The 15,660-nt window shown below is 40.5% G+C and overlaps 1 long non-coding RNA gene across 2 annotated transcripts; it reads right to left on the reverse strand.

Moving 5' to 3' along the window:
- Positions 1 to 284: 284 nt before the first annotated feature.
- On the reverse strand, positions 285 to 14,780 carry LOC115655805. Of its 2 annotated transcripts, XR_004001515.1 has the most exons (6): positions 13,209 to 14,780; positions 12,146 to 12,188; positions 11,064 to 11,176; positions 4,883 to 5,002; positions 3,567 to 4,007; positions 285 to 1,003 (listed from the first exon to the last, which is right to left on the reverse strand). It is a non-coding gene; the product is annotated as an uncharacterized LOC115655805 (long non-coding RNA). The 2 variants fall into 2 exon arrangements; XR_004001514.1 differs by lacking the exon at positions 3,567 to 4,007.
- Positions 14,781 to 15,660: the final 880 nt, after the last annotated feature.

A 15,660-nucleotide genomic window follows, 5' to 3' on the forward strand; every position in this document is an offset into this window, starting at 1 on the left:
AAAGTTTATCTGTGTGGGAGACAAAAATTTCTCTGGGGATGATCCAAGACTGTGGAATAAACTCATCATTTTTTCTCTCCAAATGTAAGGCCCATTTTTTTAATCCTCTCTTCCATAAACATATAGCAACAGGCAGGTATATTTATATTAAACTAACAAACAGAAACCCTACAACCTACCAAAACAAGACTCCCCACTGCACACACTTCTCTCTCTGGGAGAGGATGAGAGAACAAACAACATGTGACAGATGTGTAGTCATGTTACTTAATACACTCCTGGAAGTGCTCAGATGCTACAGTGATGAGCGTGATATAAAATAGCATATCACGTGAGGATGCTGAAGTACTTTATAGTTCATTAGTAACTAAGGAAGATGTGAGTAGAGTGACATATACTAGAGATAAACATTTTCAACTCAGCAGGCCTGGATAACTTCAATCCAAGAGCCCTAAAAGAGCTGGCTGAGGAGATCTCTGGCCCACTGATATCAATATTTAATACATTTTTGAATACTTGGAAAATTCCAGAAGAATAGAAAAGTGCTAGTTTTGTGTCAATATTTAAAAAGAGCAAGTGGGATGACCTGGGTAACTATAAGTTGGTTAGCCTGATCTCAATTCCAGGTGAAATAATGCAAAAATTGATACATGATTCAGTTGATAAAGAATTAAGAGACATTCAACATAGTTTTATGGAAGGTATGTCTTCTAATACAAACCTGATTTCATTCTTTGAAGAGATTACAAGTTTGGTTGATAAAGGTAACAGTGCAGAAGTAACATACTTAGACTTTTTTAAGGTATTTGATGAGTACTGTAGAGCATTCTAATTAAAAATTAACACTGTACTGTATCAATAAAGCACACATTAAATGAATTAAGAACTGCCTATCTGACAGATTTCAAAGAGTCGTTGTGCATGGAGACTCATCATTGAATGGGGGTGTTCCTGGACGGGTTCAGCACTCTGCCTGACAATAGTCAACATTTTCATTGATGATCTGGAATAAAATATAAAATCACTGCTGATAGAATTTGCGGATGGTACAAAGATTGATGGAATAGTAAATAACGATGACAGGGTAGTTTTAAAGCGTGATCTGAGCCACTTGGTAAGCTGGGCCCAGTCAAACAAAATGTGTTTAATACAGCCAAATACAAAGTTATACAAGTAGGAACAAAGAACACAGGCAATACCTACAGCGGGGGTGGGAGGAGAGGCCAGGGCTGCCCAAAGGGGGGGGGCAAGTGGGGCAATTTGTCTCAGGCCCCGGGCCCCACAGGGGCCCTCACGAGAATATAGTATTTTATAGTATTGCAACTTTTTTTATGGAAGGGGCCCCCGAAATTGCTTTGCCCCAGGCCCCCTAAATCCTCTGGGAAGCCCTCTGAGGGGCTGTATCCCAGAAAGCAGAGACCCTGAAAAGGCTTTTGGGGATCATAGTGAACAAGCAATTCAGCAAGAGCTCCCAGGGCAATGTTGTGGCAAAATGGGCTAATTCAATCTTTGGATATAAAAACCAGGGAGCAATGAACAGATGTGATGACTAGGAGGTGATTTTACCTCTGTGCACAGCATTATTGAGACTGATACTAGAACACTGCATTTAGTTCTAGTGTCCACATTTTAAAAAGGTTCTCTTGGCCTGTAATACAGTGTCAGCATAGGCTTTGAGGAATTCATTATGTTCTATCCTGTCTAAATCAGGCTTTGGTTTCCACTATTGGCACTCAAGTTTCTGCTCCTCTCTGTTCGTCCATTGCAGGGCATCCGAAAATCAAGGATTTGTGTGGGCAATGGGAAAGAAAGGCTGTTTGAGAGACACATGTAGGATGGTCGTGACTGATTAGGCCCTTGACTAGAGGAAGAGGCGTTGTCCTTTAGCACACTTGCAATTTATGGGAGTCCATGTGTCTTTGTTGTCAAATCAGGATCATGGGTCTTCCTTGTTGCTTGGAAGGTCTCTGACACAGGGATGCTCTTCCATGTGTCCCAGGAGTGTACATCACCCCAAAGGGAGCATGAAGGACACAAGACTTATTGCTAATCCACTTTGCACTGTTTTGCTTTGCAGGCCAAACTCACCAGAGGGAAGTTGTCCCATCACCCAATACAGTACAGTGATTTAGTGCCACAATTTAGCTTAGTAACTGTAAATTACTTTTGTAAGGTCAGTCAAGTCTGTAGCAACATCAGGAACTTAAATCCTGACCTCCTTTTAACTACTAACTGCTGCTTCTCCACAATCCTAGACAGCTTTGCAAAGTGAAGATTATTTTCTAAAATCCACACAGGGTCTTTTCTCTATTTGCTAAACGTAATTTCAGAATAGAATGGGATGTGTCTTTTTTATTTAAAATTCAGTTTACACCTCCCCCTCCCACCTCTTATTCTTTAAATAATGAAATATGTACCACGGACAATAATAGGTGCATACCCGCAAATTTCCCCTTAGCTTGTTGCTCCATAGCTCCCTCTACAAAACCCTCTGACTGTGCAGAATAACATTTATTTGTTTGTTTGTTTGTTTATTTAATTCATTTTCCTTAGTGTTCTGCATCCTCCACATGGATATTTCAGATCATGCTGTTACACAAGCAAAAGGGTTCCATAAATCAACATCTAGTCATCATACATAAACATTTTTTTAGGTTTGGGGTTTTTTTAATCAGAGCCAGCATTATATGCACACATATATATGTATACATTTTCCTGGCACATTTTGTATAATTTAAATTATTTTGGTATTGTATGTTCTTTCTTCTGTTCCCATGGATTAGTTAGAATGAATAATGTCTGCCAATAATGAACACAGAAATCCAGTACATGAATACTCGACGAGATGAATAAATGTATAGGCTTTACATATCCATTTGTGGTGAATGTATCATGGAACAAATGCACAGAAGCTGATTTAACTAGCAGGCAACACAGATAAAATTGATGGCATCTAAGTATAATTATATTACATGCAAATAAATAAGGAGGTATAGATAGCACTGTGCTGGGTAGGTGGATATTGTAATGAGTATCAGGTGGAGGGGCCCTCTGCACAGACAATGCATCACTTCATGGATTTAAAAATGTAACATCCATAGAAAAATACCAATAAGCAGCAATGGTAATAGGTAGAAAAATAAATGTATTCAGAATGAGACAAATTAGTGAGGGCTAGGATGAGGTTATGAGTGCAGAAATGAATTTGTGCATGTGGAAGGAGGAGGTGATGTGAATGACGTGACATAACTGTAGGCCTACTGAAAATGATTGCAGTCATGCCATCACAGACTTTGAATCAGGCCCCACAAGATGGAATAATCCATATGTAGCATGACCATGGTCCTTTGAAACCTTAGTTATGTTGTTTTCTTTAATTTTTGACTAGATTAAAAACAATATATTTTCTCAATTCCTAAACCTTTGAAAATCTCCCTTATGACAAAATAATACTAAGTATTTTTAAACTAGGTAATGTTTTTGAGATGCTCAATCATCTGATGCTGTGGCTATACGTAATACAGCATAAATGTAAACACTAAGAGAAGTTGTGACTTAAACTTTACCTTGGCTGTTTCAACAAAATGCAATTTAATATAGCAAAGAACATGTTTCATATCTAATGCTGACATTGAGGGATCTTCTATTGCTTTTTTTACCAATACAAATGACAGTGATTCATCAGCTTTTGTTCCACTTTATATTGCTCTCTTGCTCCACAGTTCCTTCCGCCAGTGAAGTTCTTCTAATCTGTGATAAACTCTACTTATTGAGTTCTTTTTCTTGCTGCCTCTGAATCCCAAAATATATCTCTGCAAAGGCTCTGGTATTTTTGTTACATTCCTGATAGTCACATCTGATAGTGTCTTGTCCCTCTGGAATCTGAAGAATTCTCTCTCAAATGACTCCTTTTTTGAAAACGAAGATGTAATGACCAATGTGTCATTCTAAAGGCTTTTGGAGGTTTTGGTTACCCTCCCCCTTTTTTGAAGAGATTTCCTTGATTTCTGTGTGTGAGAAGAGGCGGCAGAGTTTGAAAACCATGTTGGTTAGCATATCCCTAAGATATATAGCCTTATAAATATTAATTGCACTCTTTGTCAGTAAACTTGATTTTGCACCAGTAATTCGATTAATCATTTTTACAGCTCATATGTTCCTTTTTATTTTGTGTGCCAGTCTATATAATGCTTTTAAATATGGGCCAAGCAGGGGTACGTTCTGTTGTCCTTCTGCACAGCCAGATCTGTGTACAGCTTGAACTTCTCCTTCCACCAAGTCTATCACTGTGCTAGGTTAGCATTGCAAAATCCAGAGCTCCAAGGCCTTCAGACTGAGTTCCATGGCTCATGTTGCCAGCTGCAGAACTTCAAACTGCACAGACACTGCCACCATGTTTCATTCACAAAGAAAAAGTCTGGATGCAGGTTAAGTTGAACAAGAGGTATGTGAAATGGAGCGATTCCATCAGTACACCTATGACCATCCACAAACCCCAAGAAATTATCATGGAAAAGCCTCTTCTTAGTGCTCCAAAGAGATTGCAGCACAAATTGATGCATCTTCACAGTTTTACCAGGTAGCGATCAGATATTGGTCAGGACAATCACTGTTAGCTGTATCAGCAGGGCATATATACTCAGCACATGCAAGTTGGGAAAAGGGGATCAGAACATAGCACAGATTGTATCTGATGAGAGCAGCAGTGGTTGCAGGAGTGTGGAATCCATTGTCGATAAAGTATCTTCAAAACTTATCTATAGGCATTAAGTGAAAACTCAGTGTGCAAAACCCTATACAAAATATATACATGTGTGTTCATAAACACATAACGGGCCTATAAAACTTCGAAGGAAGTATAGGTGCATATAGAGGGAAGTACCTTTAATATGTGGAGGTTCCTTTTACTGATGACTCATGTGTTAACATAATTTGTATCCCTTTCATGTTTTTCTTTCACTGTCCACTGTTGCTGCCATGAACAAACACTGTACTCAACTTTCTGAGAGAGAGAGAGAGAGAGAGAGTTAAAATATTTCACCAGGATAGACTGCTTTCTTGCTTCCAAATTTTCTCGGGTGGTTAAACTCAGGAGCATAAGCGTGGGTCAAGTAACTTATTGACACGCACATAGACAAACACATTGGGGAAGACAAGGACACAGGCCAGCTGCCCTAACATGAAAGGGCAGCGTGACTTTACACCGCAATGCTGTCACCCCACCTGAACTCTGTGACAGCTCTCTCTGAAAGCAAGCAGAGAGTAAGCAGGCTCCTCTTTTCCATAGGATTTTGCTTCCTTGCATTCATTGGCTAAACTACAAATAAAAACCCAGAACCAAATATCACACAGTTTTCAAAAGCAGTCAGTTGCTATGATACAGAAAAATTGCCAAAGCCCAGACATTGATGGCCCCAGTATAAATCAGGAGTAACTCCACTGAAGCAAACACAGTTACACTCATGGGCCACTGGTGGAACTGAGGAGAATCAGGGCTACTTTTTCCAGGCTTCGGTGTAATTGTTGTTGTCTATATTTTGCAGTGAACTGCACCAATTGAGAGTGAGCTTCAGCTCCAAAGTCTATTCCAAGGATATGCATGGAGTTTAGTTGGAAAAGGAGTTCCCTGCTCATGGTGCCTTTTGTCCCATCACAGTGATGAGGCTGAGTATGATTATACTAAAGTACGTTTTATTTTTGTTTTAAATAGGAAGAGGATATAAGAGATGTAGCAGCAGAAACCTCATGGAGGAAGTGAATGAGAAAGACCTTGAGCAGGAGAAACTTCCTGCTAAGGTGAGTTGAGGTAGGAGAATGAAGAAACTAGGAACCTTTAGCAATTCTCTCACTTCATCTAATAACACGTAATCTAGTAAAACTATATGTGCTACCCTTGTCTGGCTTACTGCTAGGAAAGCTGACTGTAGTACATGGATGTGAAGAGGACTGTGAAAAGAAAAGGGTTAGATGTGGTCAAGGGGAGAAAGCTGAGTTAAACAGTCAAGGAGCAAGGCAAATGTCAGTGAGGAGGAGGGTGGGAATGGTAGCTAGGTAAGAATATTGCAGCAACACTAGAGAGGTCTATGATTTTTAAAGAGAAGCTGTTGTATAGGTGACTGAACCCTGAGCCAAAGGCCTTGGGTCATCTCTCTAGCATTTTCTTTTTCTGACATTAAATACATTTTTGTATGCTCTTGAATAATGTCACCCCTCTGCCAAGCAATAGCAGATGTGGGTGACTTGCAGGCAGACTTCCCATTGGAGGATAAATTTATGATGTACTGTCTGGCTAAACTTAGGGAGACCAGATAGCAAGTATGAAAAATTGGGACAGGGTTGGGAGGCAATAGGTGCCTATGTAAGAAAAAGCTCCAGTCCTTAAACAGAGATATTTACAAACAGCATGCAGACATTCCTCTTTCAAGGCTTTCAGCCAAATACCAGTGCTCAGTTTCCAGGGAATAACTTCCCCAACAATTGACACTAGTTAGAGAGATTAGGGCAGAGATCAAACTTGCTTTGTGCTTGCCTCAATATTCCTCCCCCCCCCAAAATCTATAATAAAACTAACAATTTAGTATCTCTTCAAAGATAAAACATTGCTTGCACTCTATGAACTTGTAAGACTGTGGGTAACAATACTATCTAGGGAATTCTGTCATAACAGTAACATTCTTGTTACTCAGTATTTGAGCTGTGCAAATAACTGATTTTCTGTTTTCTAGTCAAACTGAAAAGTTAAAAAAACATTTTGGGTCAATTCAGAACAAAATTATTTCAAATTTTTGAGCAAAGTCAAAAAGTTGAAAAAAAAAATGCCCCTTTCCTTCATTTTAGAGGGGGTTTAAAAACATTTACTATAAAATTGGAGTCTATGTTGTAATGAGATGTCATTTAGGATCAAAATAGCCATATGTTTTATTTAAAAAATGATGGAACAAAACATTTTGCTTTTTCCAGATGTTTTGTTACTGACCAAAACTATTCAGAGAATCTGACATGAATTTGCAAAGTCATTCTCTCAACCTGAATCTGCATTTTTTCTTTTTGGCAAAAAAATGGTTTGTGCAAAAAATTTTGATGCAGTTCTACTTGTTATGCTACCACACTTCAAAGTCCTGATCCTCCTCTAATGGAATTCAGTTGAAAAACTCCCTCTGACCTCAAGGAGTGGATAGATATGATTTTCTGCTTTATCTTGCACGATTATCCATTTTTCCAGAACTTTAAACAATAAGGTAAATAAAATGTAAGCAGAGTCTGAATGAATGCTTCTCTGGCAGCTAGTTGGGAGGGGGAAAGACTTGGGTGTGTTAATGTAAAGACAGTTTGCTCCTGCTCTGCTTACATATTCAGCAGATACACCGGTGTCAAAGTGATCAGTTTTGGCTGGTGTTGGGTACAAATTACCTTAGTACTGAATGCAGGCATAGTGAAATAAGGTTACCAATATTGTAATTATTGTAGGAATACAAGAAAGCAGGACTGTGCTTAACCTGTCTGAAATGAGGGGGTCACCTTCAGCTGAAAGAACCTACTTAAGCCAGGGGCTCAAATGTCAGAGCCCTGTGAAAGTATGAGGGGAGGGGACAGGTATCTGCAGCTAGGTGGCTGCACACTCTCATCAAGGGTGCTCCCTAGACTGGTTTAATCTGTTCCTTCTCACTGTTCAAAGAATAGAGATAAATAGGCTCCACTAGGAGCCTCTTTATGTTAAATGCCAAATCAGAGCTGAAATCTCTTGAGATGGGGCAGTGTTTCTGCCCAGCCTGCAAAGAGGTGAAAATTACTAAGAATGATGCGCAGAGGTCACAGCAGAGGGGCAGAAGGCAGCTGACAGTCAGCTGGTGAAGGAGTGGCTGGTGTGATGGAAAGGCATGATGAGCAGCCAGCAGAACAGCTTGTGGAGAGGCACAGCAAGAGCGGTGAGCAGCCAGCCAGCCGTGCAGCGAGTGGCGAGGCGTGGCAAGAACGGTGAGCTAGTAGCTGGCAGAAGTGGCCAGCAGGGTGGCGGACAGAGAGGTGTGGGGACTGAGTACCTGAGCAGCAGAGCAAGTAAGGTACCTCTTTACCCCACCCAGGGTGGGAAGTGAACTCTGCAGATGCACCTCTGAACTTTAAGTCTGCACTGACGAAGGACAGCAAGTGTGAGTGAGGTGCAGAGAAGGGTTGGACACATGAAAGGGACTTGTGGGTTGCTGGACTTAAGAACCTGAGGGGAAAAGGACACTGCCCAACCTACTTGCTAGTGGGTTTTTTACTCATGGTTATGTTTATGAACCCTATTTGCAGTGTTTTCCCAAATTAGCACGAGTAACTTCCTTCCTTTTATTAAAAGTTTCTTTTCTACACTCGGACTCTATACTTGCAAGTGAGGAAGTATTGTCTCTCAAAGATGCCCAGGGGTGGTGTGTAAATTTCCCAGGTTACTGGGAGAGGGGAAAGGGCTCGGGTGGTTCTCTGTTGTATCAATGGAAAGGAACCCTTAGGCTTGGCAGATTTTTTATTTTTATCTTTTTATCATTTCAAAGAATAATAGCAATGCTTTCTAAGCTTTTTTTTATTTTTATTGATTTCAATTTTCAGAATTCCAGGAAATTATGGGGGAACAGACAATTATTTAATGAGGGTATACATTGAGATTTTAAAAGTTAAAGCTTTATCACTTTTAAAATATAAATTGTGAACATCACATCAAAATACACAAAGTAAATATCCTTAAATCAATAAAACATACCTGGTTTTACTACTCGTTTGCAAGTCCGTTTGTGACAAGCCTAATTCAGAATTTTAAATCACTGGATTTTGACTTTATCAAGTTCTCAGGCAGCATTTTTCTCATTTTACCTATTGTTTGGTTGGTTTGTATGTGTATCGCGAAAGTGACAATTACAATAAAAATCTAATCCTTTGAAGCCTACTTATAATGTATTGCAGTTTGGAGTGATGAAAGTCAAATGAATGAAAGACTCTAATGTAGGAGAGGGATGAGACATGTAGGGCCCGATTCTGCTTTCACTTTCAGCAGCTATACAACCATGTAACTCCATTCATTTCAGTGGTGTTACTCCAGGTCTATGCTGTTGTTAGGGAGAGCAGAACAAGGTACATCTACACAGCCTATGGCAGTGAAACTCCCAGATGGAGTTGACAGGCTTGGGCTCACAGACTCATGCCACCATGCTAAGAACAGCTGTGTAGACAGCACTTTTAAGTTGCCATTTGGGGTCTGAAGCCCACCCCCGTCCCTAGGTTTCAGAGCCTGAGCCACAATGTTTACACAGATATTTTTTTACAATAGTGTGAGTCTCGTGAGCCCGAGTCTCGTTGAACCGGGATCAGAGGTTCGCAGCTGTGGGCTGTGCAGACATATGCAACAAGGCTGATTTGTGCCTTGAAGTTAATAGAAATATTAAAAATACTCAGGAATTATTGATAATGTGTTTGTTTGGCTTCTTGGCAGCAGCCTCAGCATTCAAGTATGGGCTGGTTGCTGACTTCACACACACACACGAGTGCACGCACATACACACACGCACCCATATACATCCACACCCTACTGCACCAAGACACGAAATAATCCACTTCAGGCCAGCCTGAGATGGGGGTCGGGTTTTCATCCATCCTTCATTTTAATAGTCAGTTATTCCTTCTCATGTCAAACCCCAGTTCCCCCTCTAACTCATGTGCCATAAGCCTTTTATCTGGGAGAGCAGGTGGTTTCCTGGAACTCTACCATGCTACTTATCCTGACAGCTAGGAGAGGTACCTGCTGTATCTTTCTTCCCATTATTCTTATACTGCCTCTAATACAGAGGCTCAATAATGGCCAAGAAGTGTGGGCATATGCGATATGATTTGCATTCACTCCTATAGAATACTGTAAAGCTTTTATATAAGCGATACTTTTGTTCTCTGTGACCATGTGATGAGTGAGAAACTAAAACACGAGCTTCTCCAAGAAGCATTAAGTGCAATTCCATCAAGCACACTCATGAAATTGCCAAATAGATTATCTGGGAATGTTTTTGAAATGCGGATCTATCAGACAGGCATTCTCTGTATGGAGAACAAAATATGCTGTTTAAAAGGAAAAATAATCCCCACTGTAAACATTAGGAAATGACAAATACACTCAGGACATATTTATGTATCCAAACCAAAATCAATTATTAAAGAGAAAGGGGGTTGGAGGGAAACAACAAAATTTAACTAAAAATAATGCCGAGTGTTTAATAGATTTGTTTAAGAGTCATAAACAAACAACCCATGAATACTTTAAAACAGTGAGTGTTGCAGGATAGAGATACCCAGAAGAGTTTATTAAAGATTCAAACACTTATGGAGTGAGCTCTAGAGGTTAGTGCAGGGGACTGCCATTCAAGAGAACTGACGTCTGTTCCTACCTCTGACAGACTCACTGTGTGATCCTCGGCAAGTCACCTAACCACTGTATGCACTGGTTTACCCACATATATAATGGGCATAATAATACTTGTTTACATTAGAGTGTTTTGTGATGTTTCATTAATTAATGATTGGCAGTTTCAGCCTAGGGAAAGGCCTATTAGATAGCCACGTAGGATACCGCAATGCAGGAAGTATCACCACTTATTAGGAAATTTCTAGCTGGGAAGTGGACAGGGTCAGGGATTAGTAAAGGTAGAAAGCAACTTCTTTAAGCTTTTGTTCACCATTCAATCAGACCACTCTGTTTCTTCACCCAAGTGCCACTGCAGACGGTTGCAGGCTGCATTGTGTTGACAAAAGGGGTACTACTACCCCTGAAATGGATCTTTACTGGCTTCCAATGGAGCAGGTTACCGTCATACCAGTGAAAAAGGTCCACAGTAATTATCTTCAGTACACAACAGTTTATTGAGAAGGAATTACACAAGCAGTAAAGAGTTATATTAAGCACATAACTCCTGTGTTAGACATTAAGAGCTATACATTAAGAGCTATACATTCCTTTTAATGAGTCTCTCTTTCACAAACCTATACAAACAGGCCCTGCGCTAGCCTCACGCAGTTCCTGCTTGGCAAACAGAGAAGGTAGTTACCAATTTTATAGATGGCTTCTCCTCTCCTGGTCTGTTCTTCTCAGCCCTTTGGTTTGTTTTGGATTCGCTCGAGGCAAGGCCTTGGTTGCCTTGAGATCCCCTGGTTTACAGCCCTACTCGAGCCCAGGGAGAAGAGTTTTGGTTACTCTGTCTAGCAGCATTGCTTCTTCAGGCATCAACTAAGGAATCCCAAACACAGTAATTTACTTTGCTTGATTCTTATGACCTTTTTCCTCAAAGGAGTCACGTCTTAAAAGCATGCCCAATGGACATGTGGTCACTAATTTTTACCTGATTAGTATTTTAGAAGGAGTTGGGGGGAGGGGTACCGAAGAAAGATCACTGCATGTTTACTCACTCATCAATCATTCACTCTATGTCTCTGTGTGGCGTCCTTGCTGTAAGGTCACTACAATCCAGACCTTCTGCATCACAGTTCAGTACCTTAAGCAAAAAGCCATCCTCCTCCTATGCAGATGAGACACTCTCCTCTTTCGGCCTCTCACTTGGCATTCCCCCAATGGAACCTCACTGGCAATATACAATGGTCTGGAGTGTCTTGCACTTCCATCAGCAGCAAGGACAGAAGGTTGCAGAGAATAATTAAGAGCCTTGGGTGAGCCCTTTATGCCTCATAGATCTCTCCATCTGACTCTCTCAAACATCAGTGCTGCTTCCCTGCTGCCTATTACTCCCCTCTCCTTGGGGAAGAATCTATGGCTTTTGATTAATTCAAAGGTCTCGGATGACCTTTCCCAGCCCCACCTGGCTGAAGAGGTGAGCTCTCATTGCTGTGGGGACTGGAGCCAAAACTAGTGCTCCAGTCAAGAGGATTTGGGGGCAGATTGTGCCTGGAGTCACTGCTGTAAGTATGATTGTATTTACCTGAGACCCATTTCCCCACCTCCTGACTTCGAAGAGAAGGATTAGCAGTGTAAACAGACTAAATGGGAAACCTGCTCATGGCTGCATCTGCAATGCGATAGACTTTATTAAATTTCATAAAGGGACTGCTGCCTCAAATTGTACATCTTGGCTAATCCCAGATTAGTACATGCATTACATGTATTAATATTATTTACCTTGCAGTAGCACCTATAGGCCCCAGCACCATTGTTCCAGGCACTGTACAAACAAATAACAAAGTTATGCCCAGAAGAGTTTACAATCTAATTTTAACGCTAGAGACAACAGATGACAATGACAAACAGCCGGGGGAGCACAAGTTAACAGGGAGACAATAGTGATCAGCCTGGAAAACTGCAGTCACAGCAACTAGCTGCCTAGCCATTGCATGGTACCTTAAAAATGTGATCCCTTTTATAGCTAGATGGATAATGATAAGTGTAAAGAAAACATTTTATATGTAGTAGCTCTGTCGACACCAACTCTGCTATGGTAGGAATGTAATTCATTAGGCCTCTTGTGAGTTATGCAGTCATCTACAATTAATGAAAATGAAAGACTATTCCATTGCTCGCCATCCCATTTTTTATAGCTGGGTATGTGTTAAATGATATCAGGAGAAGTCCTTCTCCCCCATCCTGGTGAAGAGATTTAGCAAGTTTCTTCTGTTTCTTTTTTAAATATCTTAGGAGGAAATGACAAATGTGCATTTCTTCCTTTAAGAAAAAGGTAAAAAAGAATACAGCTATCCCCGTTTTCTTGTAATCCAGGCTCTAAGCAGATTTAATGGTCCTGTTATTGCTGAGCAAAATTAAGTCCTTATGAAACATGTTACAAAGTACCTTTGTAGATCCCACTTTTCAATAAAAGAGGGGTTTAGGTCATGTTGAACAATCTGCTACTTATTAACACTTTGCTTTCAATAGGTCACCTTTCAGAGTGCAATACTCTGTTTTCATTAAGCATTGAATCCAAAGGGGCTATATTTTAGAATTCAAACAAAATATATAACTTGTATTGTGAGTACGGTATGAAGACACTCAAAGCATTTAAGTCCCAAACTCTTATCCTGTTCAAATCTGTCAGATCCAATGCTTTTAGTTTCACTAAATGCTGTGATCATTAATGCAACAGATCATATTTTTTTTAAATTTAAAACCTCAAGCGTAACATTTATTGTCCAGCCAGTTTTCTTTTTCTAAAGCAATAAACAAAGATGATATTTGAAACAGAACTTACAGGCCATAGCATGATCATCTGGTCTACATCTCAACTTCCTCTCCAATACACCACGGAAGAAAGAAAATAAGGTATTATAAAAGTTAGTGTGCAATAATTGTAATAGATTAAAATAACTCTAGATACCATATATCATACATTGTTCTATGAATGATTTCGTTTTATTTTTAATGTATCATCTTCCTTTCAGGTTTGTTTTAGGAATATTTTGGAGGATTTTTAAAATTCTTTTTCCTCACCCTCACTGATAATAGTTACCTCTTCTGAGAAGTTCAATCTGTGCCCTTGTTGATATTTCCTCAGTGTTACTGCAGCACCCTTGTTTGTTGCTTTTGACCTGCTTGTGAATGTTTGGCTGCTCCTATTGGGTCACATTCTGCAGAGCCATTACTTGGGTGCACAGCGGTGAAAGAAAGAAGGAGCCTTCCTACCCTTTGCCAAACATGCATATAATCAGGCAGAATTGGTGCCACTCAGAGGCTGCTCCCTCCCTCCCGCTTCCCTTAGGAACACAAGACTCTACAAATAGTAATGGTTGGTAAGTACGTGGAGCCAGGACTCTCTTTGTCTCTATTCACCAGCCCAATGAGTTGGCCAGTCACATGACAGGGGTAAGATCCTCCCCACAAGAAGGTGTATAGTGAATATGCAGTTTCTGAGGTTTCCAGGCTTCCCAAGGTATTTAGGCACAAGAGCCACAAAGGCACTTAGATGTTGCAAGGCTCAGCATCATGGCACCTACCTTTTAAGCACCTAGAAAATCTCTCGAATAATCCTGCAATCCACAAAGCCTGAGTTAGGCACATAATTTCCCTATACAATGACTGGGAAGAGACAGGTGCCTTAGAATGGGATCCACAAAAGCTAGGCAGCTCCCTGGCTAAACTAGCCAATGGGAGATGCTGACAACAGGGGTAAGTGCTAAACTCCACTCCTCTCTCTGAGATAGGTGCCTAAATCCAGACTATAGGCATATGCCTGTGTCACCTTAGTGATCCACTAATGGAAACCTTTCACCTGGACTCATGCAGCTTAGGTGCCTAAACCACTTATTGAGGGAATGAGTTCGGCTCCTGCCTTGCTCCACACAAAACAGCCACTGGAGGATGTTTCGTTATCTGGTTCTACTAGTTTATGCTTGTTCAGTTTTGGTTGGAGGATATAACAGTAGCCAATGGGATAGATAGACACTGACACTTGCCATCACTATTAACTTTTTGCAACCCTGTCCTGCATTAGGTAAGTGGAGCCAGGAAATGAAAAGCAGTCTCTTACCAGCACTCCTCTGTGTGATACAGAGCGGGAGGGAATTTCAAACACCAGGATTTGTGTGTCTAAATGGTGTACACAGGACACAAATCCCTTCTGAGCTGAGCACTAGAATTAAGTGGGAGAAGAATTCTGCCATCGAGCCATCTGGAAGCAAGAGGAGAGCTCCATGGAACCTACTTGAACCTATGGGCTACATTGGGCTCCTTGGCCTCAGTGTGGGGAGGCAGGGACTGTAGGATCCACATAATAGTGGCTCTCCTGGCCCCACCCCTGCCCAAGCCCCAGAATTCCCATGTGCAAGAAGCATCCTCTGAGCTGAATTCAGTGTCATGTGCCTTCTGTAGGAACACCCCAAATCTCTTTTGTCCAATAGAACCACATAGGTTCCACCACCTGTGAGGTCCTCTATATGTGTGGAAACAGGATTTGCCTCAAAGTGCCTACAAGGGTGTATGATTTGATGAGCAGTTAATGGTAACCACTGTATTAAGGCCCTCTGTACACTGAAGTATCCCTCATTTTCAGTAGGGACAGAACTGGAACCCTAAGGTAACTTAAAATGTTGGAATGGTAATTATCTCTCAGTGATATCTATTTAAATCAATATTGCTTTCAAAAACCATATTGACATAGTAATGTATACAGTATTTATACTCTTTTGCACATACACAGCATACAGTTGATGTGTACAGTATCAGTGATGATAAATATCAACACTTTATTAGTGTCTCTCTGACAAATGATGAGTTGTTTTACATGAGAGTCTTTTTATCTGAGTGGAAAGGCAGAATTTTAATTCTCTTTATTTCTATTCTCGGTGGATTAGAAATAATTTCTCATCACACCATTAATTTTAACTGGTGTGAACATCCATACAAGCAATAACTGTATACATTTGGGCAATTATTCCTGAAGATGTTATTCCATTTGAGAATCCTGCATTTTAAATATCAACTCCAGTGCATATTGGAAAAGAAGGCTGTGGTTAATATATGGAAACAATATTTGTATATAATCATACTATTGGGAGTAGTCAGAGTAAGTGGATGTAGACAGTTTACAATGCACAGATTGTTGCTGCAACCTAGCTTGCCATGAGCATTTTTCCCCTTAGTGCTGAATAAATGAGGCACAATAAATTTCTTCCCTGTAGTGCACAATAAATGAGGTCAGCATTTGA

This window comes from Gopherus evgoodei, chromosome 1 (assembly GCF_007399415.2).
Source record: "Gopherus evgoodei ecotype Sinaloan lineage chromosome 1, rGopEvg1_v1.p, whole genome shotgun sequence".
NCBI lineage: Eukaryota > Metazoa > Chordata > Testudines > Testudinidae > Gopherus > Gopherus evgoodei.